We start from the raw sequence: 16,151 nt of genomic DNA on the forward strand, positions 1-16,151 counted from the left end.
GTTCTTTCATTATAAAGAGCATCTGGAAAGCCTGGGAAGCTGTTAAACCTTGGCTTCGTTGGGCTGGTAATGAGTTCCGCAATGGGCTATCCTTAAATCAGCAAAACATTTGGTGGTCTCCCCTGTTTGCCTTCCAGGGTATTCCTCTTACCAAGACTCAAGGTGCCAGTGCTCTGCATTTCTATAAATGAGGCATTCACACTACTAAGGACATTTTTTCAAGAGTCACCATGAATTTTAGGTCTTGGGAGGATATGCAAGTTCAATACCGCCTTGTTCGTGCCGATCGCCAGACTTATGAGCTGTTGTTGTCTTCCATCCCTGTGCACTTACTTCATAAAGTGGGGATTCAGTTTGTTCGACCTTGGTGGTATGATTGGAAGTGGTTTCCTGCCACTCCATTTACCAATTATAAGCCCAATATGGGATACAGATGGCTTTCGCCCCACCTTCCGATGGTGGACATGCTTAATCAGTGGTGGCATTTGCATTCTTCACTTTCTCAATGGAGAAAACGGTTCGACACCATTTGGAGTGCCATTACAGAACCTAAGATTGCTCACTTTGCTTGGTGCCTTGCTTTCCAAGGTCTTCCCCTAGGGCCTTGGCTCAAGCACATTGGGGTTCCTGATCCCAGATGCCCCTTCTGTGGCCAACCTGAGTCCTTTTTGCATATTTTTTGGTTTTGCAAACGTGCTCAGAATTATTGGCACTAGATTCATGATTTTTTCAAGCCTTTCAGGCCCGAACCTTTTTCATGGCACATGATCCTGCTGGGTGATTCCCCCAGATTTCCTCAGAAGTTTTCCCAGATTTGGCATACCTTCAGGATTGAAATTTTGTTTTCTCTATGGAAAGATAGGAATGCAGTTTTATTCACTCACAGTTTTTTGGATGTTAACATTGCAATGTACACTAAGACATGCATTTGTAACAATGTCATTATGTAGATACAGGTGCAAGCTAATAAAGTTGCCCTGGAGGTTGCCCACTTACAAGAATTGTTAAACCACTGGGGCAATGCACCTTGTACCATTGCCAGAGTGCCTCCAAATGCCTCGGTTGATGTCTGCTCATCTCGTGGTCACTGTTCCAGACGCCAGTCCTCTGGCCGCCATTCGCACACGTCGCGCTCCCAGGGTCCCTGCCACCGCTCTCCCAGCGGTGGTCATGGCGGTTGGAGGCGCCGCTCTGCTTCCCCATCACGTGGTGGTTCTGGCTAGTCCCCGGCTCCCCCCCCTGGGCGGGCTTCTGGCTGGTCTCCGGCTCCTCCCCCTGGACGGGCGCACTCTGGCAAGTTTCCCCGGCTGGCCTTGGCTTTCTCCTCCATGGCCAAACAAGAAGGATGTGGAAACTGCAACTACCCCAGATCCTGCGGATGCTACTGACAGCTGGACTGTTGCTAGTCTGCCTCACAATCCCACTGATGCGTGGGGATTTCCTGATAAAGATGATCCTCCTCCCTCTGCTGGTACTGCCTTGGCAGCATGAGGTTGTTCTAAATGTTTTTTTTTTAATGAATAGTTTATAGTTGTTGGCTGCGGCCATGTTGTTTGCTCCGGCTTCGGCCGATTGAACTCATTCGTAGGGTGATCCTGTATCCCTTGGCCCTTTTTTCTGAATTGTAATCTTAGTAAATTTTTTTAATTGAAAAGGACTATTCATCAAAAATTTTCTTTCCCTGGTCTTTTGGTTAGTTCTTGGGGGCTTGACCTATGAGAACATGTCTGCTTGCAACATGCTAACAATCCCTTAAAGGTGTTACTTATTGTCACCAATTACAAGACATTAAAATGTTAAGAAAACAGAAATGGAGTGGTAGAATCAAGAAGCATAAGTGTGTATATTGGTAGATCATTCTTGCGAGTAAAACTTTGTGTGTGTGTTGATCTGAATAGGGGGACTCAGACACACCCCAATGTAGACATATTTCTTTGGTCTTAAGGCATATCACATATTGTCATGATCCATTTCTAATTCTTAGGCATTTTGAATTCAATACATCAACAATTATTCATCTCCTTCAAGCACAGAGCTACGTATCTTTATTTATTGCATGTTTACTTTTATAATGATGCATTTAATTATTTTGATATTCTAATATTGATAACCATCGTATACTCATTTTTTTCAAGATTAATGTTTTCTTATTCATAATCATTCTTTTGGAACAACTTATATTAAATTAAGATTATTCTATTTTTTTAACATTTTTGCTGAACTTGTTTGGTCTTACACTATACTGAGGTTTTTCTTTAGCATTTCCATCTTTGAATTTTTGGTATCCATGTTTGATAATATTGTTATTTTATTGTTCAATTTTCAAATTTTACAAGGTTAAGATTCATTTAAGCTTATTTTGTTCATGATAAAGATTTGGATTTTGGTAAAGCTATGCATACTTTATCCCATCCTCCCATCCCAACACATTTTAAATTATGATTTGTTTTTAGTTATTCCCTTGGTTGATATTCATGCATATATTTTGTATTTTGATAGGTTCGATATTTATTGCATCACCCTTCATCCTTGTTACCCCCTTGATACCTTTTACAAATGATAAAAATAGATTTTCTATAGATATGTTATTCTATCATGTTTCTTCATTACATTTCGTCATGGAGTTGACATAAACTTGTCCATATGTATTAGATAAAATTATGTGATATTTATGAGCTTCATGATGATTATTTACCTAGCAAAGATTTATCACATGTTATGATGCACATAATATGATGGCTATTAATATTGTCACACTTACCTCACACATGCATGACATTGTTACCCCTCTTAATGATATCTCCTAAAATGTCATGTTGGCCTTTCATTTTTAACTTAACATACTTAAAACACATTACTTTCTTCTATACATGATGAATTCAATAAAAAATAATTGTATTTAATATTGAACATATGGACAATTATGATATCCATCCTACTTCCACCTACATATCATTATGATGGTACTTGATGTAGGGTATTCCCCTTGCACAGACATATTTAATGCAACATAGAAATAAATGGATGCGGCTAAGTTCAAGACAAAATGCACCATGGACTAAATTTCAAAAAATCAAAAATCAATGTGGATTTACTTGAAGTATTCAGCATTTTTTCTTAATGATTTGCATATTTCTTGATAAAAAACAACAAAGAAAAAAAGAAAAAATAATTGTGTTTTCGTGAATGTGGAAAAATAAATAAGTTTGACTTTATTTTTTCTTTAGTGCATTTTTTCTAGAGCTGAGCCAGCATTGAAATAAACATGCAATTGCAAGAACATAATCACTTATTTTCTATTATATTTAATGAAATGACATTATTTAGAAAATAACATTCTACAACAATATGGACATTCTCATTACAACAATCTGCAAGTTAGAGCCCCGCCATATGCACCATCAAATTTGGAAACCCTTATTTTTCTTATTTATGTGAGGGAGTTTAACCACCTTAGAAGGTTCTAGAAAAAAAATTGCCCTTGTTTGAGGATGATCATCTTTATACTATTTTTTCATGCATTAAAATATGCCAAAAAATTGCTCCCAAATGGGTTTAGATACTCATTAGTGTATTTAAAGGCATTTTATGTTTCTTCTTAAAGTGGCACAACTTCTAGAGGCCATAAATTGTGAATTGTGTACCTAATTGGCAATTATAACCACTTTTTAGAAACCCCTCGAAGTGCTCTAAAATTTGGATAAAGAAGTGTCGCCCAACAAAGTTTGAATCTATTAGAGAGCCTCTAAGACCTTCAAAGCCGAGTTCAAAGTTCTTGTATCACCTTAAGAAATAGAAAAATTCAACATCCTTAAGATCAAACTTGAGCTTGCCATGAAATTTCACTAACATACTTATGTATCTAAAATGAACTTGTAGGGAAGTAATTGGAACAATTAGGTTTCAAATGAAAAACTTGCCAAAAATAGTAACATTGCTCAAAATAGCTCTTATCAAAAGCTAGAAAATATTTTTTTTGGGTGATGCAAGATTGTGTTTATACCTTGGATGCTCTTGCAGTTGAATGCCTAGATAAGATAAGATAATGATATTAATGTCCAACAAGAGACCAACAAGGGTCTATGGGACTGAAAGGTACGACAGTAGAAGACAACAATAGCGGGAGTGCCAAAAGGCATCTAGGAAAAGAAAAGAAAACACCAAACAAGCAAGAGAAGGGGGAAATAACAGGAAGAGAGATAGAGGGATCAACAATCTTTCCCTGGTGCAAAGAAATCCTGCACAACAGGATAAGGCCTAAGATGAGAAAGGGTTATGGCTCGACTCCATCATTGATTCTGTCTCTATGGAGCAGTGGGGATAGGGTGTTTCCAATTGAGAAACCCACGTTGAGGTCTGACCAATCTAGTGTGTCTAGAGATGGATGTACGTGACTGTGCACGTCAATTGGCTGTAGAGGCCGACTTTGACTCCCAACCTGCAGGAAAAGTGTCTTGAATCACTGCCTTGAGGTTTCTGATCATTGCCTACTTTTCCTCTTGTCGGGTAGCCATGACAAGAACCCAAGCCTACTTAAGTTCTACCACTTGTGATCTAGTAAGATCCTCATCAAGATAAATCCTGGTAGAGAGAGGGAAAAGCTTCCTCTTTGCCCTAAAAACTTGAAGGCAGTCAGCAAGTGAGAGGAATCGATAAAGAGGGTGCTATCATGCCCAACCCAAGCACAATCTAGTGTGATGTCAGTGATATCCAATTGGTCCTTGAGGAAAGAGTAACCTGCAGCAAGAGGGTTTGAAGAAGAAGGAGGAGGAAGAGGGAGACCACGAACTCTCAAGTGTAGCTCATAGGCATGCTTGACCCTTTCATCTGATATCTTAGTTTGGACTAGCTTTTCCACTCCAAAGGTGGAAGTGGAGATGGGATTGTTACAAATAGATGCCCATGATTTCAATTGTTGTTCTGTTTCAATTTTTAGGGAGGATTGTTTGTTGTCGAGTTCAAACTATTTCTCCCTCAATTGGTCAATATCAAACGATTGCAAATTGATCATTTGAAGTTGGAGTTGAGCAATATCCATATTAGTTGCACTTAGCTTGTTAGGTACATCCAGGTTCTATTACATATGACAATCAAGTTGCCTCTTCCAATCAGTCAGTGTTTCTGAAAGTGTCTCATGTAGGGGCTGCACAGTACCCCACAGAGATTGATTCTCAACTTCAACCTTAATCAACCTATCACCAAGACTAAGAGAGAGCGAGGATGACAAAAGAGTTGTGTCTTCTAGGGCTTTCTGATCAGTCTCCAATTTTTTCAAGCAATCAACTAATTGTTGGAATGTGACTAGGTCGAGTTGGTGATTCATAGCAGACGGATAAACTTGCATTCGTCCAGTAAATGGAAATGTCCCCTTCGCTAGATGTTGTTGTTACACAACTTTCAACTTTCAAAACGGGTCTGGCAATCTGTCGAACAGTTGGCATGCAATGCATAATCACCAACAAATAACAAAGAGAACCAATGAAAACCCCAACAGAGAACCCACGACACCTAGTAGGCCATGACATCCACAACACGATTCTCACAACTCTCACACGAACATCAATAGTCAAAGGTTCATAGCTCTAAGATGGCATCTGCTTTGGAATAGGGACCAACAATGGATAGCTAAGGCATGGCAGCTTCTAGGCAGACACGAGACACCAACGAAGAAGAACCCAACACATGGCTCTGTAAAGGTGGACAGGGCAACTGGAACAAACCTACTGAATCTCCTGCAAACCACAACATGACTTTCCTTGTGCAAACCACGACATCTCATGGCATTCAACATTTGACAAACCACAACATTAGAGTCATGATCCCAGGCAGCAACGACTCTGCATCACAGTGGTTTCTATTGACCAATCAAAGTAATATGAGAAGTGACATTGTCATATTGTAGGTGTTCAAAGGAAAACCAAGATGGTCAACCTCTTCTTTTGATAACCATGATGAATCTTTAATAGGTCATCCTTTTCATTTGACCAAATACTCTTCATATTTCTTGTTTATTGTGCTTCTGCTAACACTACCATCCAAGATGCCTTCCATCTTCTCTATAGTTGAAGTAGGCATTGGATTGTTCCAATGTACTTCTACTATCTCATCTGAAATATTAAACACAAGTGAGATATTGAATTTATTGGGCAATTGTGGCTCATAAGCATATCCAAAATCATGCTTCTTCAAGTTCTTGCATCAACCAAATTTTTTCATCTTCAACTTATTATGTGTTCCTATTAGAAACCACCATTTTTGTAAATGAGTTGATTTCATTACTAATATGAGATTCTTTATACCCCCTCTTCTGATCTATCTTAGCCTTGTATTGAATTTTTATTTTATTAATATGTTTTCTCACATCTTCATGCAAATGCTTCAACTTCAACACTGATCATTTCTCTATTGTCCAAATTCCTTAACTTGAAGCATTTTTGGGACTACTTCCACAAACAATCGAGAATTAAGATTTAGTTTGTGGTAAAAATCTGGTTTATCCCCTACTAAGCATATCAACATATTTTCTAAACTCTTATTCACCACTTATGTTTGCCTATTAGTATATGGATCCTATGCTAAGTCAATTTCAATCTATCCTAATATATTTTCAAAAATGCCTCCCAAAATAGCCAACAAAATTAGCATTGTGGTTTGAAACTATGGTTGGGAAAATCATGTCATCTCACAACTTCTGTAAATAAAAATCATGCTCCATGACTAGAATCATTAGTCTTTTTACAAGGAGTGGAATTTGTCATATTCAAGAACTTATCCATCAACAAAAAAATGGAATCATGTCCTCTTTGAGTCCTTAGTAAACCAAGAAGAAAGTCCATACTAATATCCTCACATGGCCTCTTTGGCACAATTAATGGTTGATATAACCCTATATTTTGTTTGGTTTATTTTTCCATTTGACATATTTTATAATTTTGCACAAACTTCTTAACATCTTGTTACAATTGTGGCTAGTAGTAATCCTCACTAACTAAAGCAATGGTTTTATCTTGACTGAAAAGTTCAACCAATCCTCCATTGCTTCTCTTTGATTAGGTCCCCCTCATGGAACTTTTTGGAATAAAAATTGGGTACCTCTAAATAACATATCATCTTGGATTTTATAATCTAGCCACCTAGTTCTATCTAGAGTATCTCCCCAAGTCTCGACAAATTTAGGATCCTCAAGATACAAACTCTTGAGTTCTTGGAACCCAACAACTTGATCTACATCTTTGTCAACAAATTTTGTCTCTCACTCAAGACATTTGCAACTTTATTCAAATTTTCACTCTCATGCTTACAAATAAAAAGTTAACTTTCCAAAAGCTCAACTTATTTTAAATGACTTTGATTCAACTTTCCTTGACTATTCAAACACTATAAAACTTGATGATCAATAAATAAATAAATACTTTACGTAAAAATGTCTCTACTTTGTCAACCCTATAACTATAGCATAAGTACTGGACTTACCTTCTTGACTTAAAACAACTCCAATGACATTTCCACTAGCATTACAATCTACTTGAAATACTTTATTGAAATATGGATGTGCCAAAACAAGTTTTTCTATAACTTTTATTTTTAGTGAATCAAATCTCTCTGTTTCTCTTAAAGTTCACTTAAAACTCCTTTCTACCCCGTCTCATTGTTTCAATTAAGGGTCCACAGACACTAATAATTATTTTGATAATCTTTATCTAAAAGCTAGCTAAAACATGAAAAGATCTTACCTTAGTAGTACTCCTTGGAGTGGGCCATTCAAGAATAGCCATTTAGATCCACAACCATAGACCTAGTAAAAACTGACATCGTGCTCGATGATCTATCAACACACTTAGGACTTTTTTTTTATCTGATGTCACTTGATGAACTAACACATAAGACAATAAGATAAGATAAGATAATTTTATTAATGTCCAACAAAAGACCACAATGTGGTCTATGGGACTGCAAGCTTACACCAAGAAGAAAGCAAACAAATGAAGCACCAAACAGTGTCCAAAAAAGAGAACAAGTACAAAAAAAGAAGAAGAAAGCAGGAGACATCACGAAAAAGATTAGGTCTCTGTCCTCACAGGGAAAAAGTCCAACAACAATTGATTTCTGTGGCTATTTGAAGCCCCATGATGAAGCTAAGTGCTATGAGAGGAGTGTCGTTGGTGAAGAGATCCCTTGTGGGGTCTCACAGATCTAGAATGGCCCATGTAAGAGAAATTGTACAGTCGCTTCACACCTCAAAATAGAGAAATAAACATTAAATTAAAAGAAGAAAATGTTGTTATGTAGAGCCTAATCAGACTCAAAGGTTGGTTTCCCACTTCATTTGATGCAGTTTCCCCAAAGTTTTTTCTTACGAGGGTTTGGGGGCAATGGCCCCATGCTAGGGGTCATGGGGTAGCGTCCCTTGCAGGGTCCAGGGGTAGCACCTAAGGCAGGGTCCTAGGGTCACACCTCAGTAAAAGGCGTTGGGTGTTATTTTTTTCCTACTAGATGACTTATTCTAGCCCTAGTTTTGTAAGTAACTTAAGCCTTGTATAAGATGGCTTAGGGTTAGCAATTTTATGATGTATGATGATTTAGTAGCTTCTTGCGATAATATTGAGTTGCAAAGGAATGTAGATTGTAATCGGGTTGAAATCACTGGATAATAATATTGGGCTTGTCATTTGGTGGACACAACCTAGGGATGGGGTAAACCACGTTAAATCTTTTGTCTTATGTTTGCTTATGTGTGCTTTGTTCCTTTGTGATATTTTTTAATATTTGCATGTAATTGTTATTTTTGTCTCTTTAATCCCAACACCAAACAATTGCAAGAACATAAATACTTTCTTTCTTTAATTATCTTAAATGAAATGATTTACAATATTCAAAAAGTAACATGCTACATCCAAATGAGCATTTTCATTACACCAATTTGCAGGCTACAACCTCCATATACACCATGAGAATTGCCTCTGGTAACACTCTTTGTCTTCTTTATATGAGAAAGTTTAATCATCGTAGAAGGTTCTTGAAATTGTTTCCCCCCTTTTAAAGCCAACCATCTTTATATTGTTTTTCCCTATATTGACATATCCCAATAATATTCTTCAAAATAGGTTTCGGTAATCATTAGAGTATTTAAGGGGACTTTATTTTCCTGCTAAAGTACCACAACTTTTGGAGGTTATTTCTTGTGAACCATGTACACGATTAACTGTTACAACCACTTTTCAACAACCTCTCAACTAAATTTGCAACATGCAAAATGAAGCACCATCTCAAGGAAATTTTGGCCTCATTTTGGAGCCTCCAAGGCCTTTGAGTTCAAAGTTCTTGTACCACCCCATCAAAGGGAAAATTCAATATCTTCACGATTGAACTTGAACGTGTTGTAAAACTTTATCAACACACTTATATATCTAAAATGAATCCCCAGTGAAGTAATTGAACAATTTGTGTTCAATGAAAATCTTAGTAAAAATAGTAAATTGTCCCAAAATAGTAACCCTATCGAATATAACTGTTATTGAAACTCTAGAATGTCTTTTGAGTGATGTAATATTGCTCCTACATCCTATATACTCCTACATCAATACTTCATTACTAGAGATATGATGTTCATTTTCACAAGAGGTCATTGTCCCTTATGTATTCCATGTTGATCTCTTGATCCTATCTTGTAGCGTGTAGTCTATTCATGTTATGCTAAGTAATTAGCATAGTAACCATTTATTATATTTTAATAATAAGGTCAATGACCCTTTATTTCATGATGATTTTTCTTATGATAGAAATTCTTTAACGTAGATGATAAAATCATCAAATAGAATTGAAAGATGGAAATATGCATGGTAGATTATTGTTATCTTCATATTATGCTTCTGGACATTGCACTTATAATTTTCTCGATGCATTTGGTGATAAATCAAGTGATAGAGCTAAATATTGGTTTATGTCATGACATGCACCTTACACATCCTTCCATTCTTTATCATAACCTTTCCTAGATCACTTTGTTATTGGTTCTTCTCATGGCTTATGTTTCTTCTCTTCCTCTCTCATATATAGTATGGATTTTTTCATACAATTTTGATAGAGATCATACTTTTGATCCTCCTATGTGATGTTATGTATCTTTTTGTGGAGTGCATTCTCATACATCTAAACAACATGAATATATTTTATAGTTATTTTAGGTATGTTTGGGGATAATGTTTCTTTACTTGATAATGCATCTTTTACACCCTTTACTGCCAGAGCATATGACATAGTGGATATGCATATAAATATGGGAAATACTGAGTAGTATACTCCACCTTGTGTGAAATACTTCATTAATATAGTTAACAATCTAGTACGACATGTTGATACTTATGCACAAAGAGTTTAACCACATTTTAACATTATCTAAATATTCCACAATCTTTTGGCATGTTGCATTTTGAATCATCCTTCATCAAACAAATGTGTGACATCACATTTTAAAAGGTATGATGACTGAGGTGATCCACAATGACATATAAAATACTTCCAATATATGTGCCTACCATATTTTCATGAGGATTAACTAATTACTAAGATGTTCTCTTCAAATTTGAGTGCTCAAGCACTTGTATGACTCTATTCATTTGTCTTCGACTTCAACTACCTCCTCTAAGAGTTTGGCTAGTGGTTTCATCAAATATTTTTATTACAATATTAAATCTAAGATATTAATTGCTTAGTTCACATTTTTCCAAAAAATAGAATAAGAGCCCATTAAGGATTATTTTTTCAAATCTAAAGCTTTGGTTACTAATATGATGTTTATGTTAGTGGATCACTTAATACATTTAGATCTTCCCCTAAGGTATGTTCCGTTTCATTATTATTTGGTGCAACTATTGATGTTGTAACTTTTTCTAATGGGCAACAACATTATATTTGTATATTTGTATTTTGATGGTCTCCCTTCAACACTTCCATTTCTTGCTACTCAACATTTCTTACAAAACAAAAAATGCGAGATTTGTCTTCTTAGTTAAGTGAGAATTTATGATTACATAGATCTCCAATGCCTTGACCATTACATGTATTTCAACTAAATAATTTATAACCAAGAACTAAAAATTACAAATACTAAAAGATCAATAATATCATAACATTATAAAAGAAATTGTCACATACTAGTAGGTTTTCATAGAGACTATTATACAAAAATACATATAGCACAATTTGTCTATGTTATGAATCAAGAGCCTCCAAGTTGAACAAAAATGTGTCAACAATAGTTTGAATTTCAACTCTTCAAATCTATTTATATCAATTGAAATTTGGTGAATTCTACATCATTTTTAAATGGGAGATTAACATTTTGTGAACTAATATTGAATTTATAGATATTGTACAGTAAATCATTGATGATTCTCTCATGCCAATAAAGTGATACTCTTCAATTTCAAGGTGATTATGAACTACAATTACCATTCAATTATATTTTGATTGATGAAATGGGTACAATATGTATTAAAGATTATTTAATGTTTTTTTGTGAAATTGGTCATCAAAAATACCAAATTATTTATTAGGTATTGCACAATATTCAGCAATACATGAGTGGATTCTTGCACGCATTCAAAATTGAAGGCAAAAAATTAATCACATTCATTAGAACTATATAGCTATTGGTGGAAAAAACTAGAACTACCTAAGACTGTTAAAAAAATTGTGGTGAATTAACTTACATAGGGAAAATAATTTATAAATAGTAGGCAACAAAGCTAACTAAAGGTGTTTGCATGATCACCAATTTTGAAACCCTTGATTAACACTATTCTCCAATTGGAAAGACTTTTTTACTCAAAAATTGCTGGCTAGTAGCAATTGAAAGATCCTATGAAAAAACCATTGTGATCTCATAGTCAAAGAGATATCATTTGCATGAGTATAGTAAGGACATATTTGGCTAGTTAGATATTTATACTAAAGTTATGTAATGTAACATGAGCAAAGAGATGCATATAAAAGAAGAAGAATGTAGATATAAACATTTAAAAAAAAAAACTTTGTGACATCAAGGCATGAGGCTTTAGAGCTACTTTAAGCCATATTTAAAGAAAGCAACATTAGCAATAAAATGGGTAAACACAAATATCTCTCTCTCTCTCTCTCTCTCTCTCTCTCTCTCTCTCTCTCTCTCTCTCTCTCTAAATGCCTTGTTTTAATAAATAGCAAGATGCTAAAAGATGAAAAAGGGTCGCTTGTTTCCTTTTAAAAGGTTTTTGACATCAAGGCATAAGGCTTTAGGGCTACTTTAGGCCATATTTATAGAAACCAACATTAGCAATAAACACACACATATGCGCCCAACCCCACCTCCCCCATCACCCTTATGCCTACAAAAGTCAAATTACTCCCATTGACTCAACCTGAAGTAAATGAATTGGGTTTAAACATATAGTAATTAAGAGAAAATTCCCTAAACATACCTAAGCTAGATCTTGTAAAGTTTTTTTTTGTGCTTTAGTAGTGGCTAAGACTCGAAAAATACTTTTTCTTGACGACAAAAAAAATCCATAAATAATATCTATTTGTGTAAAGATTCAACGAGGTTTAAAGAAAAGAAGATGACATTGAGTGTTGGAAACAATCCTTCAATTGTATGTTGTTATTGATATTACACAAATGTCACTATTAACCAAGCAATGAAGAGTTTGTAGTATTAACCTTGTATATTTTAGTATTGACTAAGTAGTCAGGTAAAGAAGAACTTTTAGTATTAACCAAGCAGTTGGTTAATGAAGTGTATCCTTCTTGTTGTATCAACTGAGTGGTTGAGCATCGAAGGACTCACAATATTAACCGAGTGTTCAATCTCAGTATTGATTGAGTGGCATCAGAATGCAATTGCCTAATATTTAATTGATTGAGGTTGACTATTTGGATGTTTATTGATTATTTGGAAGGATATTCAAGCCGACTTGTCCTAGCTTATGATATATAAGAAAGGTCAAGTTGTGAGGATAGAATGTAACAATTGGGATATGAAATAAGATGGATATGTGACCGAAGGAAAAGGCGGAGTAGGAAAGTGTAGAAGATAAGCTGCAAAGAACATCTAATTAGTAAGGATCCAGAAATAAAGCCATAATAGATATCTAAACCTACAAAGATGTTTCTCATAAATCAAGTCAAATTGTTGTTACCTTCTAACCATTGTAGCAGTAAAGAAATCTCTTAATAGAATTGACTTAATAGTCATTTTGTAAATCCTCTAACAAGGTGACATTTCAAGATTGATGTGTTTGAAGAGGGTGATCTAAGTCCTCTAACAAGGTCATACTTAACAATATGTTTTGTAACCTTTAATAGGGTTGGCTTCTAACAGGGCTCACTTCATAAGAGTGAAAAATATTGTAACTAGTTACATGGTGATTTTTCCAAATTGGGTTTCCACGTTAAATCTTGGTTTCATCTATGCACATGTTATTTTCTTTATTCTTTATGTTTCTGCAACTAAGTTTTTTATTAAGGAAAACAAGTTCTGAAGGGTGCCTAAAACCCTTTACAAATCAAAATATTTTCAATGAAGCTCGAACAAAAAATACAATAGCCCAAGGGTGAAATAGGCCGCCAACCAAAACTAGGTGACCAGGGTGGCCTCACAAATAACACAGTACACTTCTACCACCAAAATAGGTTTTGAATGGGTACCTAAAACCCCACGGTTACAAAAGAAATAAACAATTAGTCCTAAACCAAACTACAAAGAACAATAGACAAAAAAAGGCCAGGAGATCCAAACAAAAAGGGACAGCCTCAAAAAGAACAGGCGAGCAGTAGGTTATGAAAACCAAGCCTCAAGATTTACATTTCAGTCTCATCTTTTGAGAACGTAAAGACATCAAACGATGGATTGGAGGGCTTGACTTTTTTTCCTTTTACTATTGTCCATCCATCCTCCACCTTCCCAACAAGCTTCTGCCATGCAAGGTCATAAACACCGCAACCAACCCCCAATGCCCTCATGACAGGAGAAGAAACACCACCACCACACGATTTTTGGACCACAACAATAGAAGGGACAATAGCACCATCCTAAGATAGAGCCGCAAGAGGAGAAATAATCAAATCAATAGTTAAAACATCTAAAGGAGGGACCACTCTATTAGTCACCATTGTAGGGGCTACATTTGAACCATCAAAGATAGAAAAAGAATCCACCACCAAAGAATCTTGAGAAGAGCCTAACAACCCATCCCCAACATAGGAAACTTTCTAAACAATATAGTGATCATTTGAAACCTCCATCCACGAAGAAGGTGATTTCTTTGATCTAACCTTTTCAAAGGAGCATCGCGCAACAAGTTGGTTGGTCTTATGGCATTTCCTACACTTGAAGGGAATACCCTCATAATCAAGAAGTTGAATCCAAGAGCTTGTTGGAGATGCCAACTTAATCATATTAGGGAGCCCCTTGGAGATGTCAATATCCACAAAAATACAAGCATACGTCATTCAAAACACATTGGCAGACGCAGTAATAAGTCCTCAAGGGCATCCCGCATAGCCTTTAGGACAGAATCCAACCATAAGTGAAGGGGAAGATTTGGCAACCTTACCCACAGAGGAAACTTATTAAAGGATTCAATCAACAGGTCAAGATCCTTATACCAAGGTTTAGCCATCAAGGGGAACCTCTCCTCCCAAGAGAAACCATGGTGCAAGATGTCATTTCTATCTTTAGTAGTAGCAAATTTCACAATACAAAAACCCCTTGTCATAGGGTAAATATGAACTAAATCTGAAATGATAGGCTCCCAATATTTGGATATCCAAACATACATATCCAATAGAGAGGGCCAAAATCCCCCAAAACAAAAAATAGCAGCTATAGAAGAAAAGTCATCCACATATGTAGAAATCTCATCAACTATATCAGACTCTAGATCAATCAGAATTGGGTTACTTACAGCAACAGACACAGCAACATGGAGCCCCAAATGCACAACTTGACCTACCTCATAGGCAACCACATTATCATAAGAGATGACAAATCTTCCCATGACACCTCCAAGCAGAACATCAGGGGAACAGAGAACCTCCCTAGTAGAAGCCACACCCATAAACGCAACAAAGGGGCCGCCCATCACCATGGCTAGAGGACAAAACCCTACCCCTTGTCTACCAGAGAATGGGCAGGAGCAAATGTAGGATCAAACCTAGCAAGGGCATCGCTATCAGAGACAAAGGCAAGAGCGGGAGAAATGGTAGCAGGAGGCATCGTGGGCAACTAAGTTACTAAAGGCTAAAATAGTTTGATAATCATAAGATTTCTTTGTTAACTGAGTGATAGTAGTATTCTAGTGTTAATCGAGTTGGACAGTATTGTGTGATCAATGGAAAGTTTGATTTGACATCTAGGGATAGGCAATTATTTTTGTGGTAATTGATTCACCCCTCCCCTCTCAGTTACACCTTCATTTCCAACAATTTGTATCATAACATCTAGTGCTTTCAAGGAAGGTTTCAAGGACCTAAGCTAAAGATTAGGATGTCATACAGAAGGGTGAATCCCAAGCTTAACAAAGACAACTTTTCAACATGGCAGGAGTTGATGAAGTTGCACCTATCAAGCATTGGAGATGTTGGTTTGTTCTATTTGGAAAAAAATATGTGCCGCCACCTAAGCCTATGATTGTGGAGTAGATGAAAGAGGCAAAGGATCACAATATAATGATGATTGATATAGCTTCCTCTCTTAACTATTCTGAATTTGATGAGGTTAAGTATTTTCCTTCTACATTTGAAATGTGGGAAAAACTATAGAGAGTCTATGGAGGTGATAAAAATATGCAAAGAGCGAAGGTAGAAAGCTTGAGAGGCAAATTTGATCGAATGAAAATGAAAGAAGGTGAAAACATTGTCCAATATAGTGAAAGAATCAAAGAAAGTGTGAATGCAATCAAAGCTGCTAGAGGAGACATAAATGATGAGACAGTGGCCAGTACGGTACTAAGAACTCTTCTTCCTAGTTATGCAATTAGAGTTTCAACAATTCAAGAGATGAGATGCAATCTTAAAAATAAAATAACTTTGGATGCACTTGTTGGAGGATTAATTGCTTTTGAGTTGGATTAAATTTGATAGCTATTCTCCTACTTCTAGCAATTTTGAATTTGCAT

This window comes from Cupressus sempervirens, chromosome 7 (genome assembly GCF_028749045.1).
Source record: "Cupressus sempervirens isolate cs-2001-9-10 chromosome 7, ASM2874904v1, whole genome shotgun sequence".
NCBI classification, from domain to species: Eukaryota; Viridiplantae; Streptophyta; class Pinopsida; order Cupressales; family Cupressaceae; genus Cupressus; species Cupressus sempervirens.